Source organism: Gordionus sp. m RMFG-2023, chromosome 1 (assembly GCF_954871325.1).
Source record: "Gordionus sp. m RMFG-2023 chromosome 1, tfGorSpeb1-WG-v2, whole genome shotgun sequence".
NCBI classification, from domain to species: domain Eukaryota; kingdom Metazoa; phylum Nematomorpha; class Gordioida; order Chordodea; family Parachordodidae; genus Gordionus; species Gordionus sp. m RMFG-2023.
In genome coordinates, this window is record NC_088775.1 from 63102684 (window position 1) to 63116075 (window position 13392).

A 13392-nucleotide genomic window follows, 5' to 3' on the forward strand; every position below is an offset into this window, starting at 1 on the left:
AATTTACGTTTCCGTCATTATTTTTTGAGTTATGAAGACAATTGTTAGTTTAGTCAAAAATATTTAGATTTTTGGGATTATATAAATGTTTAATTTTTTTGACTCATTTTGTGTAAACTTACTCATATAAACATAAAATGAAAAAAAAATTTAAGTTTCCGTCATTATTTTTTGAGTTATGAAGACAATTCTCAGTTTAGTCAAAAATATTTAGATTTATGGGATTTTAAAAATATTTTATTTTTTTTATTCATTTTGTGTAAACTTACCCATATAAACATAAAATGAAAAAAAAATTAAGTTTCCGTCATTATTTCATGAGTTATGATGTCAATTCTCAGTTTAGTCAAAAAATATTTAGATTTATGGGATTTTAAAAATATTTTATTTTTTTTACTCATTTTGTGTAAACTTACTCATATAAACATAAAATGAAAAAAAAATTTAAGTTTCCATCATTATTTTTTGTATGAAGACAATTCTCAGTTTAGTCAAAAATATTTAGATTATTGGGATTTTAAAAATATTTTATTTTTTTTATTCATTTTGTGTAAACTTACTCATATAAACATAAAATGAAAAAAAAATTTACGTTTCCGTCATTATTTTTTGAGTTATGAAGACAATTGTTAGTTTAGTCAAAAATATTTAGATTTATGGGATTTTAAAAATATTTTATTTTTTTTACTCATTTAAACTTACTCATATAAACATAAAATGAAAAAAAATTTAAGTTTCCGTCATTATTTTTTGAGTTATGAAGACAATTCTCAGTTTAGTCAAAAATATTTAGATTTATGGGATTTTAAAAATATTTTATTTTTTTTACTCATTTTGTGTAAACTTACTCATATAAACATAAAATGAAAAAAAATTTAAGTTTCCGTCATTATTTTATGAGTTATGAAGACAATTCTCAGTTTAGTCAAAAAGATTTAGATTTATGGGATTTTAAAAAATATTTTATTTTTTTTACTCATTTTGTGTAAACTTACTCATATAAACATAAAATGAAAAAAAAATTTAAGTTTCCATCATTATTTTTTGAGTTATGAAGACAATTCTCAGTTAGGTCAAAAATATTTAGATTGATGGGATTTTAAAAATATTTTATTTTTTTTACTCATTTTGTGTAAACTTACTCATATAAACATAAAATGAAAAAAAAATTTAAGTTTCCATCATTATTTTTTGAGTTATGAAGACAATTGTTAGTTTAGTCAAAAATATTTAGATTTATAGGATTTTAAAAATATTTTATTTTTTTTACTCATTTTGTGTAAACTTACTCATATAAACATAAAATGAAAAAAAAATTTAAGTTTCCGTCATTATTTTTTGAGTTATGAAGACAATTCTCAGTTTAGTCAAAAATATTTAGATTTATGGGATTTTAAAAATATTTTATTTTTTTTACTCATTTTGTGTAAACTTACTCATATAAACATAAAATGAAAAAAAAATTTATTCCGTCATTATTTTTTGAGTTATGAAGACAATTCTCAGTTTAGTCAAAAATATTTAGATTTGTGGGATTTTAAAAATATTTTATTTTTTTTACTCATTTTGTGTAAACTTACTCATATAAAAATAAAATGAAAAAAAAATTTTAGTTTCCGTCATTATTTTTTGAGTTATGAAGACAATTCTCAGTTTAGTCAAAAATATTTAGATTTATGGGAGTTTAAAAATATTTTATTTTTTTTACAACTTACTCATTTAAATATGAAATGAAAAAAAAATTTAAGTTTCCGTCATTATTTTTTGAGTTATGAAGACAATTCTCAGTTTAGTCAAAAATATTTAGATTTATGGGATTTTAAAAATATTTTATTTTTTTTACTCATTTTGTGTAAACTTACTCATATAAACATAAAATGATAAAAAAATTTAAGTTTCCGTCATTATTTTTTGAGTTATGAAGACAATTCTCAGTTTAGTCAAAAAATATTTAGATTTATGGGATTTTAAAAATATTTTATTTTTTTTACTCATTTTGTGTAAACTTACTCATATAAACATAAAATGAAAAAAAAATTTAAGTTTCCATCATTATTTTTTGAGTTATGATGACAATTCTCAGTTTAGTCAAAAATATTTAGATTTATCGGATTTTAAAAATATTTTATTTTTTTTACTCATTTTGCGTAAACTTACTCATATAAACATAAATGAAAAAAAATTTAAGTTTCCGTCATTATTTTTTGAGTTATGAAGACAATTCTCAGTTTAGTCAAAAATATTTAGATTTATGGGATTTTAAAAATATTTTATTTTTTTTACTCATTTTGTGTAAACTTACTCATATAAACATAAAATGAAAAAAAAATTTACGTTTCCGTCATTATTTTTTGAGTTATGAAGACAATTGTTAGTTTAGTCAAAAATATTTAGATTTTTGGGATTATATAAATGTTTAATTTTTTTGACTCATTTTGTGTAAACTTACTCATATAAACATAAAATGAAAAAAAAATTTAAGTTTCCATCATTATTTTTTGTATGAAGACAATTCTCAGTTTAGTCAAAAATATTTAGATTATTGGGATTTTAAAAATATTTTATTTTTTTTATTCATTTTGTGTAAACTTACTCATATAAACATAAAATGAAAAAAAAATTTACGTTTCCGTCATTATTTTTTGAGTTATGAAGACAATTGTTAGTTTAGTCAAAAATATTTAGATTTATGGGATTTTAAAAATATTTTATTTTTTTTACTCATTTAAACTTACTCATATAAACATAAAATGAAAAAAAATTTAAGTTTCCGTCATTATTTTTTGAGTTATGAAGACAATTCTCAGTTTAGTCAAAAATATTTAGATTTATGGGATTTTAAAAATATTTTATTTTTTTTACTCATTTTGTGTAAACTTACTCATATAAATATAAAATGAAAAAAAATTTAAGTTTCCGTCATTATTTTATGAGTTATGAAGACAATTCTCAGTTTAGTCAAAAAGATTTAGATTTATGGGATTTTAAAAAATATTTTATTTTTTTTACTCATTTTGTGTAAACTTACTCATATAAACATAAAATGAAAAAAAATTTAAGTTTCCATCATTATTTTTTGAGTTATGATCTCAATTCTCAGTTTAGTCAAAAATATTTAGATTTTTGGGATTATATAAATGTTTAATTTTTTTGACTCATTTTGTGTAAACTTACTCATATAAACATAAAATGAAAAAAAAATTTAAGTTTCCGTCATTATTTTTTGAGTTATGAAGACAATTCTCAGTTTAGTCAAAAATATTTAGATTTATGGGATTTTAAAAATATTTTATTTTTTTTATTCATTTTGTGTAAACTTACCCATATAAACATAAAATGAAAAAAAAATTAAGTTTCCGTCATTATTTCATGAGTTATGATGTCAATTCTCAGTTTAGTCAAAAAATATTTAGATTTATGGGATTTTAAAAATATTTTATTTTTTTTACTCATTTTGTGTAAACTTACTCATATAAACATAAAATGAAAAAAAAATTTAAGTTTCCATCATTATTTTTTGTATGAAGACAATTCTCAGTTTAGTCAAAAATATTTAGATTTATGGGATTTTAAAAATATTTTATTTTTTTTATTCATTTTGTGTAAACTTACCCATATAAACATAAAATGAAAAAAAAATTAAGTTTCCGTCATTATTTCATGAGTTATGATGTCAATTCTCAGTTTAGTCAAAAAACATTTAGATTTATGGGATTTTAAAAATATTTTATTTTTTTTACTCATTTTGTGTAAACTTACTCATATAAACGTAAAATGAAAAAAAAATTTACGTTTCCGTCATTATTTTTTGAGTTATGAAGACAATTGTTAGTTTAGTCAAAAATATTTAGATTTATGGGATTTTAAAAATATTTTATTTTTTTTACTCATTTTGTGTAAACTTACTCATATAAACATAAAATGATAAAAAAATTTAAGTTTCCGTCATTATTTTTTGAGTTATGAAGACAATTCTCAGTTTAGTCAAAAAATATTTAGATTTATGGGATTTTAAAAATATTTTATTTTTTTTACTCATTTTGTGTAAACTTACTCATATAAACATAAAATGAAAAAAAAATTTAAGTTTCCATCATTATTTTTTGTATGAAGACAATTCTCAGTTTAGTCAAAAATATTTAGATTTATGGGATTTTAAAAATATTTTATTTTTTTTATTCATTTTGTGTAAACTTACCCATATAAACATAAAATGAAAAAAAAATTAAGTTTCCGTCATTATTTCATGAGTTATGATGTCAATTCTCAGTTTAGTCAAAAAACATTTAGATTTATGGGATTTTAAAAATATTTTATTTTTTTTACTCATTTTGTGTAAACTTACTCATATAAACGTAAAATGAAAAAAAAATTTACGTTTCCGTCATTATTTTTTGAGTTATGAAGACAATTGTTAGTTTAGTCAAAAATATTTAGATTTATGGGATTTTAAAAATATTTTATTTTTTTTACTCATTTTGTGTAAACTTACTCATATAAACATAAAATGATAAAAAAATTTAAGTTTCCGTCATTATTTTTTGAGTTATGAAGACAATTCTCAGTTTAGTCAAAAAATATTTAGATTTATGGGATTTTAAAAATATTTTATTTTTTTTACTCATTTTGTGTAAACTTACTCATATAAACATAAAATGAAAAAAAAATTTAAGTTTCCATCATTATTTTTTGAGTTATGATGACAATTCTCAGTTTAGTCAAAAATATTTAGATTTATCGGATTTTAAAAATATTTTATTTTTTTTACTCATTTTGCGTAAACTTACTCATATAAACATAAATGAAAAAAAATTTAAGTTTCCGTCATTATTTTTTGAGTTATGAAGACAATTCTCAGTTTAGTCAAAAATATTTAGATTTATGGGATTTTAAAAATATTTTATTTTTTTTACTCATTTTGTGTAAACTTACTCATATAAACATAAAATGAAAAAAAAATTTACGTTTCCGTCATTATTTTTTGAGTTATGAAGACAATTGTTAGTTTAGTCAAAAATATTTAGATTTTTGGGATTATATAAATGTTTAATTTTTTTGACTCATTTTGTGTAAACTTACTCATATAAACATAAAATGAAAAAAAAATTTAAGTTTCCGTCATTATTTTTTGAGTTATGAAGACAATTCTCAGTTTAGTCAAAAATATTTAGATTTATGGGATTTTAAAAATATTTTATTTTTTTTATTCATTTTGTGTAAACTTACCCATATAAACATAAAATGAAAAAAAAATTAAGTTTCCGTCATTATTTCATGAGTTATGATGTCAATTCTCAGTTTAGTCAAAAAATATTTAGATTTATGGGATTTTAAAAATATTTTATTTTTTTTACTCATTTTGTGTAAACTTACTCATATAAACATAAAATGAAAAAAAAATTTAAGTTTCCATCATTATTTTTTGTATGAAGACAATTCTCAGTTTAGTCAAAAATATTTAGATTATTGGGATTTTAAAAATATTTTATTTTTTTTATTCATTTTGTGTAAACTTACTCATATAAACATAAAATGAAAAAAAAATTTACGTTTCCGTCATTATTTTTTGAGTTATGAAGACAATTGTTAGTTTAGTCAAAAATATTTAGATTTATGGGATTTTAAAAATATTTTATTTTTTTTACTCATTTAAACTTACTCATATAAACATAAAATGAAAAAAAATTTAAGTTTCCGTCATTATTTTTTGAGTTATGAAGACAATTCTCAGTTTAGTCAAAAATATTTAGATTTATGGGATTTTAAAAATATTTTATTTTTTTTACTCATTTTGTGTAAACTTACTCATATAAATATAAAATGAAAAAAAATTTAAGTTTCCGTCATTATTTTATGAGTTATGAAGACAATTCTCAGTTTAGTCAAAAAGATTTAGATTTATGGGATTTTAAAAAATATTTTATTTTTTTTACTCATTTTGTGTAAACTTACTCATATAAACATAAAATGAAAAAAAAATTTAAGTTTCCATCATTATTTTTTGAGTTATGAAGACAATTCTCAGTTAGGTCAAAAATATTTAGATTGATGGGATTTTAAAAATATTTTATTTTTTTTACTCATTTTGTGTAAACTTACTCATATAAACATAAAATGAAAAAAAAATTTAAGTTTCCATCATTATTTTTTGAGTTATGAAGACAATTGTTAGTTTAGTCAAAAATATTTAGATTTATAGGATTTTAAAAATATTTTATTTTTTTTACTCATTTTGTGTAAACTTACTCATATAAACATAAAATGAAAAAAAAATTTAAGTTTCCGTCATTATTTTTTGAGTTATGAAGACAATTCTCAGTTTAGTCAAAAATATTTAGATTTATGGGATTTTAAAAATATTTTATTTTTTTTACTCATTTTGTGTAAACTTACTCATATAAACATAAAATGAAAAAAAAATTTATTCCGTCATTATTTTTTGAGTTATGAAGACAATTCTCAGTTTAGTCAAAAATATTTAGATTTGTGGGATTTTAAAAATATTTTATTTTTTTTACTCATTTTGTGTAAACTTACTCATATAAAAATAAAATGAAAAAAAAATTTTAGTTTCCGTCATTATTTTTTGAGTTATGAAGACAATTCTCAGTTTAGTCAAAAATATTTAGATTTATGGGAGTTTAAAAATATTTTATTTTTTTTACAACTTACTCATTTAAATATGAAATGAAAAAAAAATTTAAGTTTCCGTCATTATTTTTTGAGTTATGAAGACAATTCTCAGTTTAGTCAAAAATATTTAGATTTATGGGATTTTAAAAATATTTTATTTTTTTTATTCATTTTGTGTAAACTTACCCATATAAACATAAAATGAAAAAAAATTAAAGTTTCCGTCATTATTTTTTGAGTTATGAAGACAATTGTTAGTTTAGTCAAAAATATTTAGATTTATGGGATTTTAAAAATATTTTATTTTTTTTACTCATTTTGTGTAAACTTACTCATTTAAACATAAAATGAAAAAAAAATTTACGTTTCCGTCATTATTTTTTGAGTTATGAAGACAATTGTTAGTTTAGTCAAAAATATTTAGATTTATGGGATTTTAAAAATATTTTATTTTTTTTACTCATTTTGTGTAAACTTACTCATATAAACATAAAATGAAAAAAAATTTAAGTTTCCGTCATTATTTTTTGAGTTATGAAGACAATTGTTAGTTTAGTCAAAAATATTTAGATTTATGGGATTTTAAAAATATTTTATTTTTTTTACTCATTTTGTGTAAACTTACTCATATAAACATAAAATGAAAAAAAAATTTAAGTTTCCGTCATTATTTTTTGAGTTATGAAGACAATTCTCAGTTTAGTCAAAAATATTTAGATTTATGGGATTTTAAAAATATATTATTTTTTTTACTCATTTTGTGTAAACTTACTCATATAAACATAAAATGAAAAAAAATTTAAGTTTCCGTCATTATTTTATGAGTTATGATGTCAATTCTCAGTTTAGTCAAAAAATATTTAGATTTATGGGATTTTAAAAATATTTTATTTTTTTTACTCATTTTGTGTAAACTTACTCATATAAACATAAAATGAAAAAAAAATTTACATTTCCGTCATTATTTTTTGAGTTATGAAGACAATTGTTAGTTTAGTCAAAAATATTTAGATTTATGGGATTTTAAAAATATTTTATTTTTTTTACTCATTTTGTGTAAACTTACTCATATAAACATAAAATGATAAAAAAATTTAAGTTTCCGTCATTATTTTTTGAGTTATGAAGACAATTCTCAGTTTAGTCAAAAAATATTTAGATTTATGGGATTTTAAAAATATTTTATTTTTTTTACTCATTTTGTGTAAACTTACTCATATAAACATAAAATGATAAAAAAATTTAAGTTTCCGTCATTATTTTTTGAGTTATGAAGACAATTGTTAGTTTAGTCAAAAATATTTAGATTTATGGGATTTTAAAAATATTTTATTTTTTTTACTCATTTTGTGTAAACTTACTCATATAAACATAAAATGAAAAAAAAATTTAAGTTTCCGTCATTATTTTTTGAGTTATGAAGACAATTGTTAGTTTAGTCAAAAATATTTAGATTTATGGGATTTTAAAAATATTTTATTTTTTTTACTCATTTTGTGTAAACTTACTCATATAAACATAAAATGAAAAAAAAATTTAAGTTTCCGTCATTATTTTTTGAGTTATGAAGACAATTCTCAGTTTAGTCAAAAATATTTAGATTTATGGGATTTTAAAAATATTTTATTTTTTTTACTCATTTTGTGTAAACTTACTCATATAAACATAAAATGAAAAAAAAATTTACGTTTCCGTCATTATTTTTTGAGTTATGAAGACAATTCTCAGTTTAGTCAAAAATATTTAGATTTATGGGATTTTAAAAATATTTTATTTTTTTTACTCATTTTGTGTAAACTTACTCATATAAACATAAAATGAAAAAAAAATTTACGTTTCCGTCATTATTTTTTGAGTTATGAAGACAATTGTTAGTTTAGTCAAAAATATTTAGATTTTTGGGATTATATAAATGTTTAATTTTTTTGACTCATTTTGTGTAAACTTACTCATATAAACATAAAATGAAAAAAAAATTTAAGTTTCCGTCATTATTTTTTGAGTTATGATGTCAATTCTCAGTTTAGTCAAAAAATATTTAGATTTATGGGATTTTAAAAATATTTTATTTTTTTTACTCATTTTGTGTAAACTTACTCATATAAACATAAAATGAAAAAAAAATTTAAGTTTCCGTCATTATTTTTTGAGTTATGAAGACAATTGTTAGTTTAGTCAAAAATATTTAGATTTATGGGATTTTAAAAATATTTTATTTTTTTTACTCATTTTGTGTAAACTTACTCATATAAACATAAAATGAAAAAAAAATTTAAGTTTCCGTCATTATTTTTTGAGTTATGAAGACAATTCTCAGTTTAGTCAAAAATATTTAGATTTATGGGATTTTAAAAATATATTATTTTTTTTACTCATTTTGTGTAAACTTACTCATATAAACATAAAATGAAAAAAAATTTAAGTTTCCGTCATTATTTTATGAGTTATGATGTCAATTCTCAGTTTAGTCAAAAAATATTTAGATTTATGGGATTTTAAAAATATTTTATTTTTTTTACTCATTTTGTGTAAACTTACTCATATAAACATAAAATGAAAAAAAATTTAAGTTTCCATCATTATTTTTTGAGTTATGATCTCAATTCTCAGTTTAGTCAAAAATATTTAGATTTTTGGGATTATATAAATGTTTAATTTTTTTGACTCATTTTGTGTAAACTTACTCATATAAACATAAAATGAAAAAAAAATTTAAGTTTCCGTCATTATTTTTTGAGTTATGAAGACAATTCTCAGTTTAGTCAAAAATATTTAGATTTATGGGATTTTAAAAATATTTTATTTTTTTTATTCATTTTGTGTAAACTTACCCATATAAACATAAAATGAAAAAAAAATTAAGTTTCCGTCATTATTTCATGAGTTATGATGTCAATTCTCAGTTTAGTCAAAAAATATTTAGATTTATGGGATTTTAAAAATATTTTATTTTTTTTACTCATTTTGTGTAAACTTACTCATATAAACATAAAATGAAAAAAAAATTTAAGTTTCCATCATTATTTTTTGTATGAAGACAATTCTCAGTTTAGTCAAAAATATTTAGATTTATGGGATTTTAAAAATATTTTATTTTTTTTATTCATTTTGTGTAAACTTACCCATATAAACATAAAATGAAAAAAAAATTAAGTTTCCGTCATTATTTCATGAGTTATGATGTCAATTCTCAGTTTAGTCAAAAAACATTTAGATTTATGGGATTTTAAAAATATTTTATTTTTTTTACTCATTTTGTGTAAACTTACTCATATAAACGTAAAATGAAAAAAAAATTTACGTTTCCGTCATTATTTTTTGAGTTATGAAGACAATTGTTAGTTTAGTCAAAAATATTTAGATTTATGGGATTTTAAAAATATTTTATTTTTTTTACTCATTTTGTGTAAACTTACTCATATAAACATAAAATGATAAAAAAATTTAAGTTTCCGTCATTATTTTTTGAGTTATGAAGACAATTCTCAGTTTAGTCAAAAAATATTTAGATTTATGGGATTTTAAAAATATTTTATTTTTTTTACTCATTTTGTGTAAACTTACTCATATAAACATAAAATGAAAAAAAAATTTAAGTTTCCATCATTATTTTTTGAGTTATGATGACAATTCTCAGTTTAGTCAAAAATATTTAGATTTATCGGATTTTAAAAATATTTTATTTTTTTTACTCATTTTGCGTAAACTTACTCATATAAACATAAAATGAAAAAAAATTTAAGTTTCCGTCATTATTTTTTGAGTTATGAAGACAATTCTCAGTTTAGTCAAAAATATTTAGATTTATGGGATTTTAAAAATATTTTATTTTTTTTACTCATTTTGTGTAAACTTACTCATATAAACATAAAATGAAAAAAAAATTTACGTTTCCGTCATTATTTTTTGAGTTATGAAGACAATTGTTAGTTTAGTCAAAAATATTTAGATTTTTGGGATTATATAAATGTTTAATTTTTTTGACTCATTTTGTGTAAACTTACTCATATAAACATAAAATGAAAAAAAAATTTAAGTTTCCGTCATTATTTTTTGAGTTATGAAGACAATTCTCAGTTTAGTCAAAAATATTTAGATTTATGGGATTTTAAAAATATTTTATTTTTTTTATTCATTTTGTGTAAACTTACCCATATAAACATAAAATGAAAAAAAAATTAAGTTTCCGTCATTATTTCATGAGTTATGATGTCAATTCTCAGTTTAGTCAAAAAATATTTAGATTTATGGGATTTTAAAAATATTTTATTTTTTTTACTCATTTTGTGTAAACTTACTCATATAAACATAAAATGAAAAAAAAATTTAAGTTTCCATCATTATTTTTTGTATGAAGACAATTCTCAGTTTAGTCAAAAATATTTAGATTATTGGGATTTTAAAAATATTTTATTTTTTTTATTCATTTTGTGTAAACTTACTCATATAAACATAAAATGAAAAAAAAATTTACGTTTCCGTCATTATTTTTTGAGTTATGAAGACAATTGTTAGTTTAGTCAAAAATATTTAGATTTATGGGATTTTAAAAATATTTTATTTTTTTTACTCATTTAAACTTACTCATATAAACATAAAATGAAAAAAAATTTAAGTTTCCGTCATTATTTTTTGAGTTATGAAGACAATTCTCAGTTTAGTCAAAAATATTTAGATTTATGGGATTTTAAAAATATTTTATTTTTTTTACTCATTTTGTGTAAACTTACTCATATAAACATAAAATGAAAAAAAATTTAAGTTTCCGTCATTATTTTATGAGTTATGAAGACAATTCTCAGTTTAGTCAAAAAGATTTAGATTTATGGGATTTTAAAAAATATTTTATTTTTTTTACTCATTTTGTGTAAACTTACTCATATAAACATAAAATGAAAAAAAAATTTAAGTTTCCATCATTATTTTTTGAGTTATGAAGACAATTCTCAGTTAGGTCAAAAATATTTAGATTGATGGGATTTTAAAAATATTTTATTTTTTTTACTCATTTTGTGTAAACTTACTCATATAAACATAAAATGAAAAAAAAATTTAAGTTTCCATCATTATTTTTTGAGTTATGAAGACAATTGTTAGTTTAGTCAAAAATATTTAGATTTATAGGATTTTAAAAATATTTTATTTTTTTTACTCATTTTGTGTAAACTTACTCATATAAACATAAAATGAAAAAAAAATTTAAGTTTCCGTCATTATTTTTTGAGTTATGAAGACAATTCTCAGTTTAGTCAAAAATATTTAGATTTATGGGATTTTAAAAATATTTTATTTTTTTTACTCATTTTGTGTAAACTTACTCATATAAACATAAAATGAAAAAAAAATTTATTCCGTCATTATTTTTTGAGTTATGAAGACAATTCTCAGTTTAGTCAAAAATATTTAGATTTGTGGGATTTTAAAAATATTTTATTTTTTTTACTCATTTTGTGTAAACTTACTCATATAAAAATAAAATGAAAAAAAAATTTTAGTTTCCGTCATTATTTTTTGAGTTATGAAGACAATTCTCAGTTTAGTCAAAAATATTTAGATTTATGGGAGTTTAAAAATATTTTATTTTTTTTACAACTTACTCATTTAAATATGAAATGAAAAAAAAATTTAAGTTTCCGTCATTATTTTTTGAGTTATGAAGACAATTCTCAGTTTAGCAAAAATATTTAGATTTATGGGATTTTAAAAATATTTTATTTTTTTTACTCATTTTGTGTAAACTTACTCATATAAACATAAAATGAAAAAAAAATTTAAGTTTCCGTCATTATTTTTTGAGTTATGAAGACAATTCTCAGTTTAGTCAAAAATATTTAGATTTATGGGATTTTAAAAATATTTTATTTTTTTTATTCATTTTGTGTAAACTTACCCATATAAACATAAAATGAAAAAAAATTAAAGTTTCCGTCATTATTTTTTGAGTTATGAAGACAATTGTTAGTTTAGTCAAAAATATTTAGATTTATGGGATTTTAAAAATATTTTATTTTTTTTACTCATTTTGTGTAAACTTACTCATATAAACATAAAATGAAAAAAAATTTAAGTTTCCGTCATTATTTTTTGAGTTATGAAGACAATTGTTAGTTTAGTCAAAAATATTTAGATTTATGGGATTTTAAAAATATTTTATTTTTTTTACTCATTTTGTGTAAACTTACTCATATAAACATAAAATGAAAAAAAAATTTAAGTTTCCGTCATTATTTTTTGAGTTATGAAGACAATTCTCAGTTTAGTCAAAAATATTTAGATTTATGGGATTTTAAAAATATATTATTTTTTTTACTCATTTTGTGTAAACTTACTCATATAAACATAAAATGAAAAAAAATTTAGGTTTCCGTCATTATTTTATGAGTTATGATGTCAATTCTCAGTTTAGTCAAAAAATATTTAGATTTATGGGATTTTAAAAATATTTTATTTTTTTTACTCATTTTGTGTAAACTTACTCATATAAACATAAAATGAAAAAAAAATTTACATTTCCGTCATTATTTTTTGAGTTATGAAGACAATTGTTAGTTTAGTCAAAAATATTTAGATTTATGGGATTTTAAAAATATTTTATTTTTTTTACTCATTTTGTGTAAACTTACTCATATAAACATAAAATGATAAAAAAATTTAAGTTTCCGTCATTATTTTTTGAGTTATGAAGACAATTCTCAGTTTAGTCAAAAAATATTTAGATTTATGGGATTTTAAAAATATTTTATTTTTTTTACTCATTTT